We start from the raw sequence: 14,708 nt of genomic DNA, 5'->3' as shown, positions 1-14,708 counted from the left end.
TGTGAAAATAAAGTAAATCAGAACATGGTTAGAACAGGACTCTTGAAAATTGCAACCACATGTCCTGGAAAGATTTTCATTTTGTTTAATTAAAAAACCCAAAAGAATAATGGTATGACATCCAGGTCAATTATTTACATCACTAATAAAGACTCAAGACACTTTCATTTAGAAACAGACCAGTACGTGCTGAAGAAAGCAGTTTCACAGAATTTCAGTTTCCTTCACGAGCAATGCCTCGTTGCATGGCTTTTCTCACATCAGCGTGATCCTGGTGAGGGAGTCGGGTCCAGGTCTCCAGGAGGGAGAGACCAAGCCCTGGCGACTTGGGGAAGAAAGGAAGGGTGCCGAGGTGCAAGGGCACCTGAGTCCAAATCAGACCCCTCGGGTAGTTGTTTCATTGGGAGGGAAAATGCTACAGGTGGTAAAACACTGTCCTGGTTTCAGCTTGGATAGAGTTAATTTTTTTCCTAGTAGCTGGCAAAGTGTGGTTTGGATTTAGTGTGAGAACAACATTGATAAAACGCTGATGTTTGTTAAGCAGTGCTTATCCTAAATTAAGGACTTTTCCGTTTCCTGTGCTCTGCCAACAAGCAGGTATACAAGAAGCTGGGAGGGACCGTGGCCAGGACAGCTGGCCCAAACTAGCCAGAGGGATATTCCATACCATAGAATGTCATGCTTAGTACATAAACTGGGGGGAGTTGGCCGGGAAGGGTGGATCACTCTTTGAGCATCAGTCAGTGGGTGGTGAGCAACTGCATTGTGCATCACTTGTATTTTCTCGGGATTTATTTCTCTCTCTTCTTTTATTATATTCCTTTTCATTACAATTATTATATTTTTATTATTGTTATATTTGATTTTAGTTATTAAACCGTTCTATCTCAACCCACGAGTTTTACTTTTTTCTTTTTCCCCAGTTCTCCTCTCCATCCTGCTGGGAACAGAGAGGAATGAGTGAGTGGCTGCGTGGTGCTTAGTTGCTGGCTGGGGTTAAACCACAAACACAAAGCCCAGGAAGCAGTCTTTTAACTACTTACTAGTCAGAGTGGAGCTTTATAGGATTTCTGCAAGTCTCCAGCTGGAAGGTGGGCAGCAGTACTGTGTCCTGCTGGCAAGCTAGTAAGGAAGAACCAGTCCTAATCTCTCTTTCCTTCAGAGCATGCACGTTATTTTATTTTTGATGACCTTAGAAATTTTGTTGAGGGGGTTCTTCAAGCGGAACAGCTTCCCCAAAAGGGACATCCCTTTCTTGTAAGTCTCCCATCATTTCTGTGCTTTGTTTGGTAGCTGTCCAGCCACTTCTGACTTTCCACTCTCAAGCTTCCAGACATGCCTTTAGTGACTTAAATAAGTTCCTGCTGCTGACCAAATCTGTGATTTTCTCTTTATTTTTAAAGAACAGTTTTTAACTGTTACTTTATAGGTTCAGCCATAATTGGTACAAATAAAACATTAAAATGGCAGACCCTGAAAGACTCATAATGAGCAATATAAGTGACAAAACTCTTATAAAAAACCCAAACCCTCTGTGAAATGAGGTTATAACACTAAATAAAACTTCTCTGTACTCGGCAATTTAAAGTAAAACATGGCAATTAGGTGATTTAAGCAATGAACATGCAAAGAAAGAATCCAGCTGAACGGCATGTAATATCCAAACTGTAAACACAAGTATTACAATAACATTTCTTATTATAGAACTTTATCCTTGTTACATTTATAACATCATTAGATTAAATGTATCCTCATATATGAATGTGCTCTTATTGTCAGCAAGTGGAAAACCAGAACGGATCCTTGTGGGAGGAGATGGGGGAGAGAGAAAGGTCAGGAGGATCAGCTGGGGTTTGGAAGGCTGGATTAGCTATCCATCTCCCAAACACTGACCTGACGTTACACGTTGTGGCTCAGGTCAACCTAACAGCTTGCTGTCACTGAAAGGGGATGGTTATACTTCACTCTCCCCTGCATGCTTCCTTGTGTCACATCTGGCACTCCTCTTGATAGAAAACCAACTTAACCAGCAAAGCTAATGTCCCCATTCTCCTGCTCCTGCAAAAGCTAGTTAAAAATGGGTTGTGAGAGAATCAACTGAGTGGCACTTGCAGGTGTTTGCAGCACATATCTGCTATAATGTAGTTATAATTTGACCTGCTTTGAGTGCTTCTTTCTCTGCCTACAGCTATTAAAATAATTATAATAATTTGCTGGAATATTAAAATGCATTTGCTAAGAAACAAGAATCCCAAACTCCTTAAATTATTTTTTGAGCTCACGGAAGTCATGGTTTTGTGCTTCGTTAGAGAGGTCTGGGGCCACATATGGCTCATTCCTACTGGGTATAGCTTTTACCCCTGTAAGTGCTTACTGCAGGAGCCAAATTAGAATAGTCTCTGCTGTCCTCACTCTTCTTTCTTTTCCAGATTGTTAGAAAATAGGACTGTGAGTGTATCTAGGAGGGACATGGCTAGTATACAGGTGAATAAGTGAAAGCTGTAGTAGCAGCAGAGGGTTGGGGTATTGTCATGTTTGCATCATGTTCAAACACAGGGAAGAGTCCCAAAAACATGTGCTAGGGCCTCAGAAGATATTGAGTTTCATTTAAAAACAAAGAAATTTCTTAAATTAAAACCTCTTTTTTTATTTGCCTTCTGCTTTCTCAGATGTTAGGCAATACCCGAATTTCACTTTCAAACTGTTCCCAGCACCCCCAGGAATCAGGATATCACAGACTTGAAAAACTGACTGAGATTGTCCCCTAATTGCTCAGATTTCCCACTCCTGACATTTAGCAAAGCACCCAACTGCCACAGGACCCACGACATAAGCAGTGCTGCACTTGCTCACAATTTCTCCTGTCCAGAGCGGAGTGCGGTGGCCCTCCTGTCCCCAGTGGTGCCCAGGGCCACCTCGGGGATCCCAGATGGGGCTACAGCGACAGGCTGCCTGGACGCTACTTTTGTCATAGGTTTTATCAGCTTCACTTGAAAAAACCCTCCCAAAACCCTGGGATTTCAGTTTCACAGAAGGAGTTTTGATGGCTGTCTTTCAAGGTAGCATCAAAATGCCTTTTTTTTTTTTTGAAAGCCTGGCTTAGATTTCCCTATAAAGGCATTGGGGAAAAAAAAGAAAACCCACACAAGTGAAAGAGTAACAGAGGGCTGGAAGCGGTGCTAAACCTGCTGGGTGGCCAAAGTTCTCTGACCTCAACTTAAAGACCTCATGTGGCTGTAGTCCACCTGTGCCTCAGCCTGGGCTTGTCACCTATGTTTAAGAATAGCTGATTTATTTGTTTTCCTCTCGTGTTCTGTTCCAAAAAAAATTATGAAGAACATTTGTGGCTGGGAGGAAGTAGAAAATGGCCCTTTGGGAGGTGCAAGAAACCCACAGAAACCCTGACTCATCAAACTCACTTTCAGTTTGTTTGGCTGCCTGTCCCTCCTCTTTTTTTTTTTTTTTTCCCCCTCTGCAAACTTCCCCTGATCATATCTCCCAGGCTTCTTGCTTTACCCATTCACCCTCTTTCCCCTTTCTCTTCAAGGCTCTCAATCTTTTGGTTTGGTTTGGTTTTTGCCTTCCCCAGTTTCCTACTCCCCACCCATGTCCCCTCTCCTCCTACCTCCTTAAAACACTGTAATTCCCTAGAAAAAGACTGCAGGCCAAAAAGGGAAGGAGACAGGGCAAAGACAAAGCCTTATGGAGCAAAACAAAAATGAGAACACCTTCTCACAGAAAACCTTTAAAGAAACAGACCTGTCTTTTCCATTTGATATTTCTCTTGGGGAAAAAAAAAAAATATTCTGTTTTCCCTATTAAAGCATTTCACTAAAGTTCTAATAAAATGAAACTTATATGTACACCTGTACATTCTCTTCTTTTTCTTACCCTCCCCATTTTCTTTCCCATTTTTCTGACCAAAACTGGTATGTGGTACCCTGTGCAGAAATACATAAACCACCACCTCATTTTCCCCAGAGCTCATTGTGGCTGTAACACATATAAGCATCTCAAATTTGTAGCTGACAAATTGCTGCCACAACTGAATGATTGAAAAAATCTCAGAGAGCGCACAACAGCTTTCATGGCCCTTCCACTGCTCAGAGCAGAAACTTTCTCCTCCGTCTGAGCAGCCAGCCCTGGAAGATCAGGGGAGACACCGAGCTTTAAAACAACATTAACAATTAGTTTTGAAACGATTGTGAGAAATGTCGCAAAGAAAGGTAACCAGCGTGGGCTTACCAGCGCACAACGGAATATTATTTTGGTATGGAAACAAGGACTACCAAACTGATATATTACTGCTAAGTACCCAAACCATCAGCAAAGGGATGCTGCGGTTTAGGCACAGATGCCCTTCAGAAGCATTACAGGAGCAAGCCCCCAGGCACAGCCGGTACCCCTGGCAGGGCAGGCTCAGCAGCCAGCAGCTGGCACTGTTGCTCCACGGGAGAAGCGACGGGCAGCACCGGCCGGGGATGGGATGGGATGGGATGCAGCAGCACCGGCCGGGGATGGGATGGGATGGGATGGGATGCAGCAGCACCGGCCGGGGATGGGATGGGATGGGATGCAGCAGCACCGGCCGGGGATGGGATGCAGCAAGGGTGCAAGCCCACATTCAGGTCTTCTGAGCATCACTTGCAGAGTCGCAATACACATTGCCTGCACATCAGCATCCCCACACTAAATACACACTCCGTGCAGACATGTCATGAGAAAGGAGGAAAGATTTCCATCGTGCATACAAGTACCACCCTCGCTCAGACCCTACAAGTGCAAATCTATTCTGTCCGGTGAGACAGATGGAAAATAGAGTGATGTGCTGCGAAAGAGTTGGGAAATTCAAATTGGTTTGCAGTGTGTCACAAAGCAGCGCATGACAAAATCCTTCACGAAAGCGAGATACTTCAAAACTGACTCCAAGTGTACCTAGAAAATGGAAGCTTTCTTCCAAATGAGAGGGACCCTCCCCTCCTTCAGGGGTTTGCTGTTTGCAGCGCAGCCCAAAGTAGCAATAGCTGGTATAGATGAGTGAGGCAAGGCCAGAAGAGGGGATATGACAACAGAAAGGCAGCCCGGCAGAACTTGCCAATACAAAGAAAAAGGCATTTGCTAACTTTTCCCATCACAGACCCCTTCAGTACCTCACGAGCCTTGGAAAAGTCACAGCACAGAAAAAGGTGAAGTGAAATTCTGTGACTTTACAACTACCTTTTTTTTTTTTCTCTCCCAGAAATTGAGGAGGTTAAAACAATTTACATTTGTGCGGCAGGGGCAGGGAGAGTCTCACTGGGCAAAATATACTACCCCCACCCACAGATCTGCTCTTTATGGATTTTTAGTACATGTCTTGGCAAAAACGTTAAGTAAGGAAGAATGAGTAAGAACTAAATAAATCTAGTTAAATTTTCAAAAATCAAAAGATAATCAGTTGGAAACATCTGGGAGGTGAGAAGGAAGGAATTTTTAAAAACCCAAACAAACCAACCACATTTCATTGTGAATCCATGGAAAAGGAAAGCACTTCAGTACATCACATGGGGCATTTTATCCATTTCCAAGCATAGGAGCATGAAAGCTTGCCTGAAGGATGAGTACGTGTCTGAGCTCTGCTTGCGCTTTCTGCTCGGCACCAGAGCTATTTCATTGCTGAGGGCTGTTCTGTAATCAAGGTAATGACTGGCCTTGAAAACGCACAATCCAGAAAGGCAGAGAAAAGTCTGGGCTAAATAAATTAGATGGTTAAGGGTAAGAGATTCTTACTCAAGGTCTTTCTGCTGGTCACTGGTTTGAGGAGGGGAAAAAAGACCTCATGCTAGGAGAAAGAAAAAAAAAAGGAGAAAGAATTACTGAGAAATAGCAAAGAGACATTCAAAGAAATGAATTCTGGGGTTCAGAAAAGAAAACTGGCCAAGGAGCTAGAGCAGAAGCTTCCCCTGTGCATTAAAAAAACCCGGAGAACAAGACACAGCTTTGTCTAATAATACACCACAAGAAAAACACAGCAACAGCAGCAGCAAAATCCTTCCCTGCTGTGATTGCAGCAGCAGCAATTCCAGAACACATCGGGGGGGGGGGCACGTATACATTGCATTTGGTTTAATAGCCTGAAAAATAAGTAATTAGTTCCTTTACATTGAGGAAACGATGCATTTCTTAGACTGGGGAGAAAGCAGAGGCAGTTTAGCAATACATTACCATGTCTGCCTCTTGCGATGATCCTCATCAGGGAGGACCATCCCTTTGAGAGCTGCACCTGAGTTTCTCTACCAGTTTTTGGCACAGCCTCAAAGATCATTTTGCCAAAGCGTTGTCTTTCTGTGAGTACATTCCCTCAGAGCAAACCTACCACCAACTGCATAACATTTACCAAGGAAATTCTTTGTAAATCCTAAAAGAAAATAGGATGATATTAGCGATCTTCTTTTAATCTCCCTTCAATATTTATTCACTGTGTTGTCTTGCATTGCAACCTGTAGTTACATACATTCACTTTAGTCACAGTGGTATATAAGCATGCAGGTAGAGGAGATGTCTCTTTTAGTTTTACCCCATGCTAAGGCCCCAACTGTTGTCCAAGGGGAGTTGATATATGACTGAGAAAATCAACGCACAGTATTGAGAACTCAGCAACCAATTTCTGCACATCTGTATCATACAGCGTGGTCTCACTGCACTGCCTAAGTCGTGAATGTCTTATATATTCTGTGTATCCACACACAAAAAAATTCAAATTACAAAGTTTAAATTACTTTTGATTATGGTCTGTGGTCTCCACGTGCAGAGACAGAGGCCACATAAAACCCGTCAGGCCAAGTCAGAAAGACAGCAGCAGTTTTGCACTAGTTATGCCCATTTTGCATTTGGAAGCCCCGCTACCACCACAGGGACTGCCATGCGGAGACTACAGGCTGGACTTTGCCTGTTTCCAGTAATTAAAGTTGAGAGTTTCTTTCGCTAAGGAAACATAACACAAGATACCTTTAATCTCACTGCTGCTTCTGCCCGTCACTTTCAAGGAAGCTGCAGCAACAATGGCAAAACTAGATGCCCTTCGTAACATAGAAATCTGGATCTTAAAATACCACCACTAGACGTCCCCTTAGCTCCAGCCAACCAAGCAGAGATGCTTCTGTAGCCCCGACAGCTTCTTCCAGCCACCCTATGCAACACCAGCAGCCAGGGCAGAGCAGCACAGGCGTAGGAGTGCAAGCGGCAGGAGCAAGGACTCTTCGGGGACTCTACCTACAGCCTCGCAAGTCTCTAGACCATGTTAGCTGCACGCGTGATTTATGCACTACAGTCACACCCCGTGTTTGCCAAGCGGAGACATACCTTAAGTGTTAGCAGTTGGCTGAGAAGAATGGGTCCATTCAGGCCTGGTCACAGCCTGCCTTTGCCTTCTTGGCTGCCCCGGGAAAGCCACCAAGGTGGATCCACACCAATCCTGATCCCGGCAGGTCTGGAATTTCCTCTGATACCCTAATTAAGAAGACAAGGTTCAGCTGGTGTAAGGCAAAGCAGCTGTCGGGGGAGTGATGCCAGTCTACGCTCTCTGTGAATGGCCCTTACCTTCCAGAAGAGAAAATTTTACATTCCCCACATCCTGCCTGTGACACGAGGTTAGATAAAATATGTTTAGGAGGCATGACCTGGCCTGAGGCCCGGCTGTCTGACCACAGTAACCACACTCTTTCCTTATAAACAGGACACTGTTCCTTCTGGGTATCTGCGATTTGCTAATTCAGCTTTATTCAGCTCACTAGAATTATATACATTTTTTTTTTTTTAATGAATTTTCCAAAATCAAAGCAGTGGCTGTGGAATGCTGTCCGAAAGCACTGCTTTTCCTCCAGTTTTGGTGAAACACGGAAAAATTGGCTGTTGCACGGCCACTTGAAGTGGGTTGTTTAGGTACTTGAAAAGGTGTTAACCTGGTTCTCAAGGAGAACTTGAGAGAACTTGGCCTGTTTGAGGACTGTGTTCATCTTCCAAGATTGAGACTCACTTGCACCTTATGTCATAGCTCACAAGAATGACATCATCACCATCACTTCAGGCATTTCAAGCTGGAATAGAAGGAGCAGTTGGGAGCCAAAGTAAATTCTGCTCTGGCAGAGTGTCAGGAGCAAATGACCCCGAGGAGGATTTTCTTTCTGGTCTCCAGTTAAAGCAACCACCATTAACCACTTCCCTATTCATTTTCCCCCCTCCTTAACATATATGCAATATTCTCTCTACCAACAGGGAATATTGTGAATAATTCATCGTGACAATTACCTGGACACAATTACACATATCACATTAACAATCACCACAAGATCACCTGCTATCTTGCTGTGCTCAGGTATTTCACTGTTGACTCTGGTAGGCACCCATGGTTGCTCACCCTAACCTGAAAGAGGTTGCAGAATTACTGCTGTTCCTTGCTCTTGCCAGATGGCAGATCGCAAGTACATACTAAGAAAACACAAGCCTTTTCTAATAAATCTTCTTATATTCCTTTCACAGTATCCAAGCATCGCCACTCATTAAATACTAGCAGCCAGGACACCCTGAGGTGCTTTAAAACTATACTGGTACAGTAAGAGGGGAGGTTTTTGGTCCTCCAGTCAAGTCCCTGCTGAGCCAGAAAGGCTTATAAGTCACCTTGCAAGGTGTGAGTTAACTTTCTCGTTTCTGTGCGTTTTCAGAAATACAAATGCTCTACATTAAAGCAAGCAGAGCATACACAAAGTATACACCATGGGGGTTTTGGTGGGTTAGGACAAGAAGTAATAGTCTTTAAATCACAGGGTGGAAGATTTAGGTGAAGCATGAGGGCCTGTTTTCCAGCCATAGGGATGATGCAGCAGTGGAGCAGAGCACCTGGGGATAGTGTGGGACCTCGAACCTTGGATGTCCTTGAGGACAGGTGATGAAAGCAGCCCCAAGAGACATTTGCCTGCAGTTCATTCTCTTTCTGAACGTGCCCCCCCAGCCCCATCACCTGTGGTACCACAGCTCCAGAGCGGGAGCAGTCTTGCCCCTCTAATTTAAAATAAGATATATTCTTTCTGGGGACTGTGACAATAGCAGTTGCAGGAGATGCAGGAACACTTTCTCTTTCAGACATCAGCTGGGGTTATTTTACAAGGACAACCTTCCAATCAAAAAGGGGGCAGAGCTAATCCATTTCTCTGCCAACTCCACCCTCCATAAGAAGATGCCAATCTTTCTTTGGACTTTGTCCGTGAATTAGAAAGGTAACCAGAAGGCATCAGATAAGAAACTGGACACATCAAAATAGTCAAACAAAACCTGAAGGACTTTGATAATAAACACACACGGAGTGCAGACACTTTCGCATGGATTCCTTACTTCAACATGTAGGAAGACCTACAGCAGGAATTTTGTTTAGGAGAACAAAATACAACATTGAGATCTTTATAGCAATCTCTAGCCACTCTCTCTGGGACTTTTTGCCCCACACACAGACCACAAGCTCACAGAGGTGTCATCTTTTGGGCACCATACAAACATGGGACAAGTGCAGGAACTCCCTGGATGGTAACACAATACAAACAGAGATAAGGGAAGAAGAACAGCAGTGAACAAATGCAGATGCACTCTGATGACCAGAAAAATCCTGGCTCGCTTCCTAGAAAAGCTGTGGTAGCACCTGAACGAAAGAGGCCTCCTGGAGCAGAGGGCACCATACTGTTAGCCAAAATATGTTGGCTAAATAAATCAAATAAGAACGTCATCAACATGACAAAGCAAAAGATACCCAGAGAAGAGCAATTAAAAGATTCGCTGTAAGAGCAATGTACTCGTACCACTGTAAAAGGCCACTTAAACAAACTGAACTTGAAACAGTTCAGCTGATTTATCTTATTAGTTAATTCACGCAGCAGTGTTGTGCCAGCACAGCAAGGCCCGCTCAGAGCACAGGAATCCTCTCACCAATATATCTCTCCTGGCAGAAGTCGGACGGGAGACGCAGCGGTGCTGATGGAAAGGGGCTCCGCTGCCTGAGCCCGTGCCGCTCGGAGGTAGTGCAGCTTTGCTGGCTGAATGGGCCCCCAGCACGGCAGGGGTGGTGGCAGGCCTGCTGCCCCGTGTGAAAAACCAGCACCCACAGCCATTTACACCGGGTTCCTTCAACAGACTTAAACTCATTCCTAAATCTGTCTGTAACTACGGCCTCCTCTGCCTTCGCTCTTAAACTAAGTATGGTTGGTATCAGATCCATCCTTCCTCTCCCTCTCTCAATCACATCCGTGCACACACAGACATGCTAAAATTAAATGCAATTTGGTGTTCGTTCACTGTAATTTCTTGGGTTTCATTTTTCAGCAGACATTCTCCACAGCTGCTAGCTCTTCTTCAGGTTAAAATACGGCCTTTCACTCCAGTCAGTTCAGAAAGGGTAGAGTTTTTGCGTTTCCTCCACCCAAGCGAATGAACTGAATTTTCACACAGCAAAACCTAGCTATGTTTGTAATTGTAACATTAACACACAGAGGAAATGGAGAGTCAACTGGAAAGTCTTCCAGCTCTCAGCGTCAGAGAGTAACTCTACTTGGACCCATGAAAGGAATTTTTTTTTTCTTTTAACAGTTCTCCCTCCTACCACCTTAATGCCAGGCTGCTATCACTACTCAAGTATGCAAATCTGAGCGAGCCACCAAAACAAGTGTTAAAAACCTCCCTGGGAATACAAGCACTGTTTGTATAAACTCTTGCATCCTTCTCCCACTTTCCAACCAAAGGCTGCTTTAGCAGCTGGTAGGATGAGGCTCTCCTGGCGAGGTGGGAACGGAGACACGACAGCTTATCATTACGCACTGTCTTCAGTGTTTTGCTGAGTTAGGAAGGGACAGGACACCGAGCACATTCCCAGGCACTCTGCCAAACTGGGGCCCAAAGGGTGAGCAGAAAGTCATGTGCAGGATGCAGAAGTGTCTTAAAAAGAAAAAAAAAGGCACCAGATGGTCAATGAAATGATCCAGAACAGGGGAATGTGAATGAACATATCAAGTTCTGCTTTAACACCTTATTAAATGTATAAGGATCTGTGTCTTAGGAGCGGGCTGCGTCCTGGGAGAGCCACATCAGGCTGAGATTTTGCAAATAATCCATCTCCTTCGGAGACACCGGTGAAGCCACCACCTCAGCTCCCGAGCGTCCTGCTCCTTCCAGCGCTAGTTAGGCATAATCACCCCAATCATTTTTTTCCCTGAATAAACTCACTTCCAATACCATTAAATGGTAAATTACCACAAGCAGGTTTTGTTCATTTGCTTTTTAACTGCAGCCTCACGTAACAGAATGTGCAAACCCCAACGAAGGGCATTTGTACGCCAGTGCGGGTCGATACTGTGGTTTAACAGAGAGCAGCTTTGTAAAGGGAGAACAAGGCTACTGCAGTGTGCTCTAGGGCTTTTACTTCCTATGGCCAGCACCGGATCTCTGTTCCGCATTAATGAACGGCTGCTGTTGATTCACCCGCCGAGGTGGTCTGGTGAGACAGGCCACCGTGGGACAATTCAGAGGGGATGCGCTGCATGCAAAGTCCCTCCGCTTATCGGACCGCTTTGCATGAACAATGCTGGCAAAATCATCCATGCGTAACACAAAACTCGGGAAGTCATACGGCATCATGCTTCATGCTTTTTGGTTCAAAGACAGAGTGGGCAAGAAAAGGGCTCTTGCTTCTCAGAGAAACGAGCTCTCTTGTAGCCAAGAGGCGGCCATTAATGAAGTTGTGTCCCTTCGGCAGGGGATTCCAGAAGAGCTTTTGGGCTATCACGAGATCTTCTCATCTGATGGGACACACAAGAAGCCACCCTCCCATACAAGCTAACGTTCCAGTGACTTTCATTTGGCCTCGACGCTCTCTTAGCTACTTAATAGAAATACATTTCTAAAATTTGAACACTGAAATGAAATTTCAAATGTCAGAAATTTCCACGCTCCCATCCTTGCATTTCTCTGCAGAGAAGCATGCATTTGTTCTTTAAGAGGTCACAAGCTAAAATCTTGGGAGCTGCTATAAGGGACCACACACTGATATAATAGGAAGGAGCCTGGGTACAGCGAGACACAGCAGAGACCACCTGGGGATCACTCTGCAAAACCAGGTCCAGAAGACCTGGTACAAGAGAAATCTGTTCCTCTTCACTTTTTTGGAAAGGAACCAAAGTTTATCAAGCTTTGTCCAGCATGATTTTCTACAAGTTTAAACACTGCATCACACACTTTTTTGAGGAGATGTAAAAATAGTGTATTAATTGCAGTCTGCTCTTAATTGATTTACCAAAGCTAAAATAACTCAGAAGTCAATTATTTAAAAAAAAAAAAATCTACCTTCATGCTGAAATAAGAGTCCAGGCACTTGCATTACTTTACTGGAAACCTGCTTAAAGACACAGCTTTAATTAAAAGGGTGTAGCTCTTTTTTACACAAGCCTGGAGAGACAGCCTTGCCTAGTAAGGGTGATGGGGACAGGAGGTTGAAGGCCAGCCCAAGGAAAACCTGGCCACGTGACTGCAGAGTATTTTTTGTGCTTTTATTTTCTTCCCTGCTAGCTGTCCATCCTGTCTGGGAACCTGGCTGCCTCCCTAAGCACACGTGAAGAGCGAACCATGCTCCCAGCCAGCCCTCTGCGCGCTGCAGCTTCACCGGCCTCACAACAGCCTCAGTCAACCTCCTCTTGTCTTTCTTCTCTGTCCCTTGAAAAAGCAAATAAAACCCCCAAGCCTCTTCAAAGCCAGTTACCAAGCAGAAACGAAGCAGGAATCCCAAACAGAAACATTGCCACGAACTAGATTATTTACAGGCTCAGGAGAAAGAAATGCAAATACATACCCGGTGATTGCTCTATCCTTTTAGTTTCTATTTTCTTACCTTTTGGTTTTGGCATGAGAAGTAGCCAGCATGTGACAGTAAGGTCAGGATATCTCTGGTTACAGCACCGTCTAACAAGCGTCGTTCTAGTAAAATGACACCATGTACAAGTGACACTATATAAAAAGTGAAGGAGGCACAGGGCGCGGGATACGAAGCACTCCAGACACAGAGGTATCCACGCTAGCCTTAAATGATGATACCCTGGCTACAGGTCCTGCCCAAAAAGCAGGATGTTAACCTATGCTAAACTCGGCACTGCCATGGCAAAACAATGTGGGATAGCTGAAAGGGGTAACCCCACAGCTGCCGAGCTCATGCAGCCTGGGTCCCTACCCAGAGCTCGTCCTTCCCTGCTGTGTTGCAGGAGGCTCGCGTGCCTGACAGACCTCTGGTTTGGGCAGATAACGTGAACAGCACTACGCAGCACTGCCGACATCAGCCACAGGGTAGGGGGAGAGCGAGTAGGATGTCATTACCCAAAAGTTTGGGAGGTGACTGCTCCCCCCACTCTCTGCACAGCGTTCCTGCCAGTGCAACAAAAAAAAGCAGCTGCTTTGGTTTTTCAGGTGTCTCTACAAGATTTCCCATCCTAGCAGTGTCCCTTTCTCCTCTTTTCTGTTTGGTTTGAATCCTCAAACTATTTATTTTCACCTGGTTTCAAAGAAGCAGCAAAGAAATCAGTGTAGGTTCATTAAATGTAGCGGAGACTCCCCAGAAGGTTCATAAATCTTTCACTAAGCTGGCCAGAGCTTCAGCTTTCTACCAAAGTGCTGGCCAGAGCTTCGGTTTTCTACCAAAGTGCCTGAAAACAACTTGTCTGCTTCCCTGTTTCATTAGGAGGCTCTGCACAGCTCTAGCACTGATATTGCAGCAATGACCTTTTGAAGCTGCTGATTGGCATGTGTTTTCCGTTTATTTTCTAATAAAAAAAGAATCATATGCACTAAGTTTTGTAAAAAGCAACCGTACCAGCACTCAGCCACAGGGAAAAATACTGTAAGAGCCCCTGATGCTTTCTGTTAACATCAAATTCAGACAGCTTTGTTTACAAATAGGACTGACCTCTTAATTAAATAACTTTTTTAAGGAATGACATCTGGAAAAGTTTATTAGTCCACTGTGTCAAATACATTCTCTGAGCAACAAACAGGCCTCTGATCACTTTTACTTACATCCAGACATTTCAGAAGTGGGCGAGTAGATGTTTTCCAGTTTTTGGTTAGTGGAGGGCTGATCACAGTTTATACACTGGATCCTGTTCCCAGTAAAATTAACAACTAAATCCCCACCAATATCACTAGGAGGAAGAGCAAAAAGGAGTGCTCAAAACCATGTACTTCTATCAAAAATCTCAGCTTTCTTCACAAACATAGCCAGCTTCAGCTCTCCCTGGCCCCACTAATCGCATTTCCATAGCATTACCACAGTAACAAAGTGCAAGAGTTTACCAAAACTCCTCAGAAAAACCCAATTTGCCTGTCTTTTTTTTATTTTTAAATTCCAGTTTCTAATTACATTTGCACTAAAGACCATAAGATGTTGCATAGAGGTATAACCAAATGACAGCTGTCTTCATCAAATCCCATTCGCGTTCCTAGAAGTGAGGGGAAGCACTTTATGGCAACTTCTTCCCAGGAGAAACACTTGAGTTGCTGCAAGTTCCCAGCCCCAGGGAAGGTCTGGCTGGTGAGAAGCAGGATGAGCCCTGGCAGGGATTACTGAGCTGGAGGAGAACATGAAGGAGAAAGTTTAATTCCTTGTTGCGACAGATTTCAGCAAAGGCTTGAACTTCCATCTCCTACATCGC

Source organism: Harpia harpyja, chromosome 6 (assembly GCF_026419915.1).
Source record: "Harpia harpyja isolate bHarHar1 chromosome 6, bHarHar1 primary haplotype, whole genome shotgun sequence".
In the NCBI taxonomy this organism is placed as follows: domain Eukaryota; kingdom Metazoa; phylum Chordata; class Aves; order Accipitriformes; family Accipitridae; genus Harpia; species Harpia harpyja.
This window is presented reverse-complemented; position numbering follows the sequence as displayed.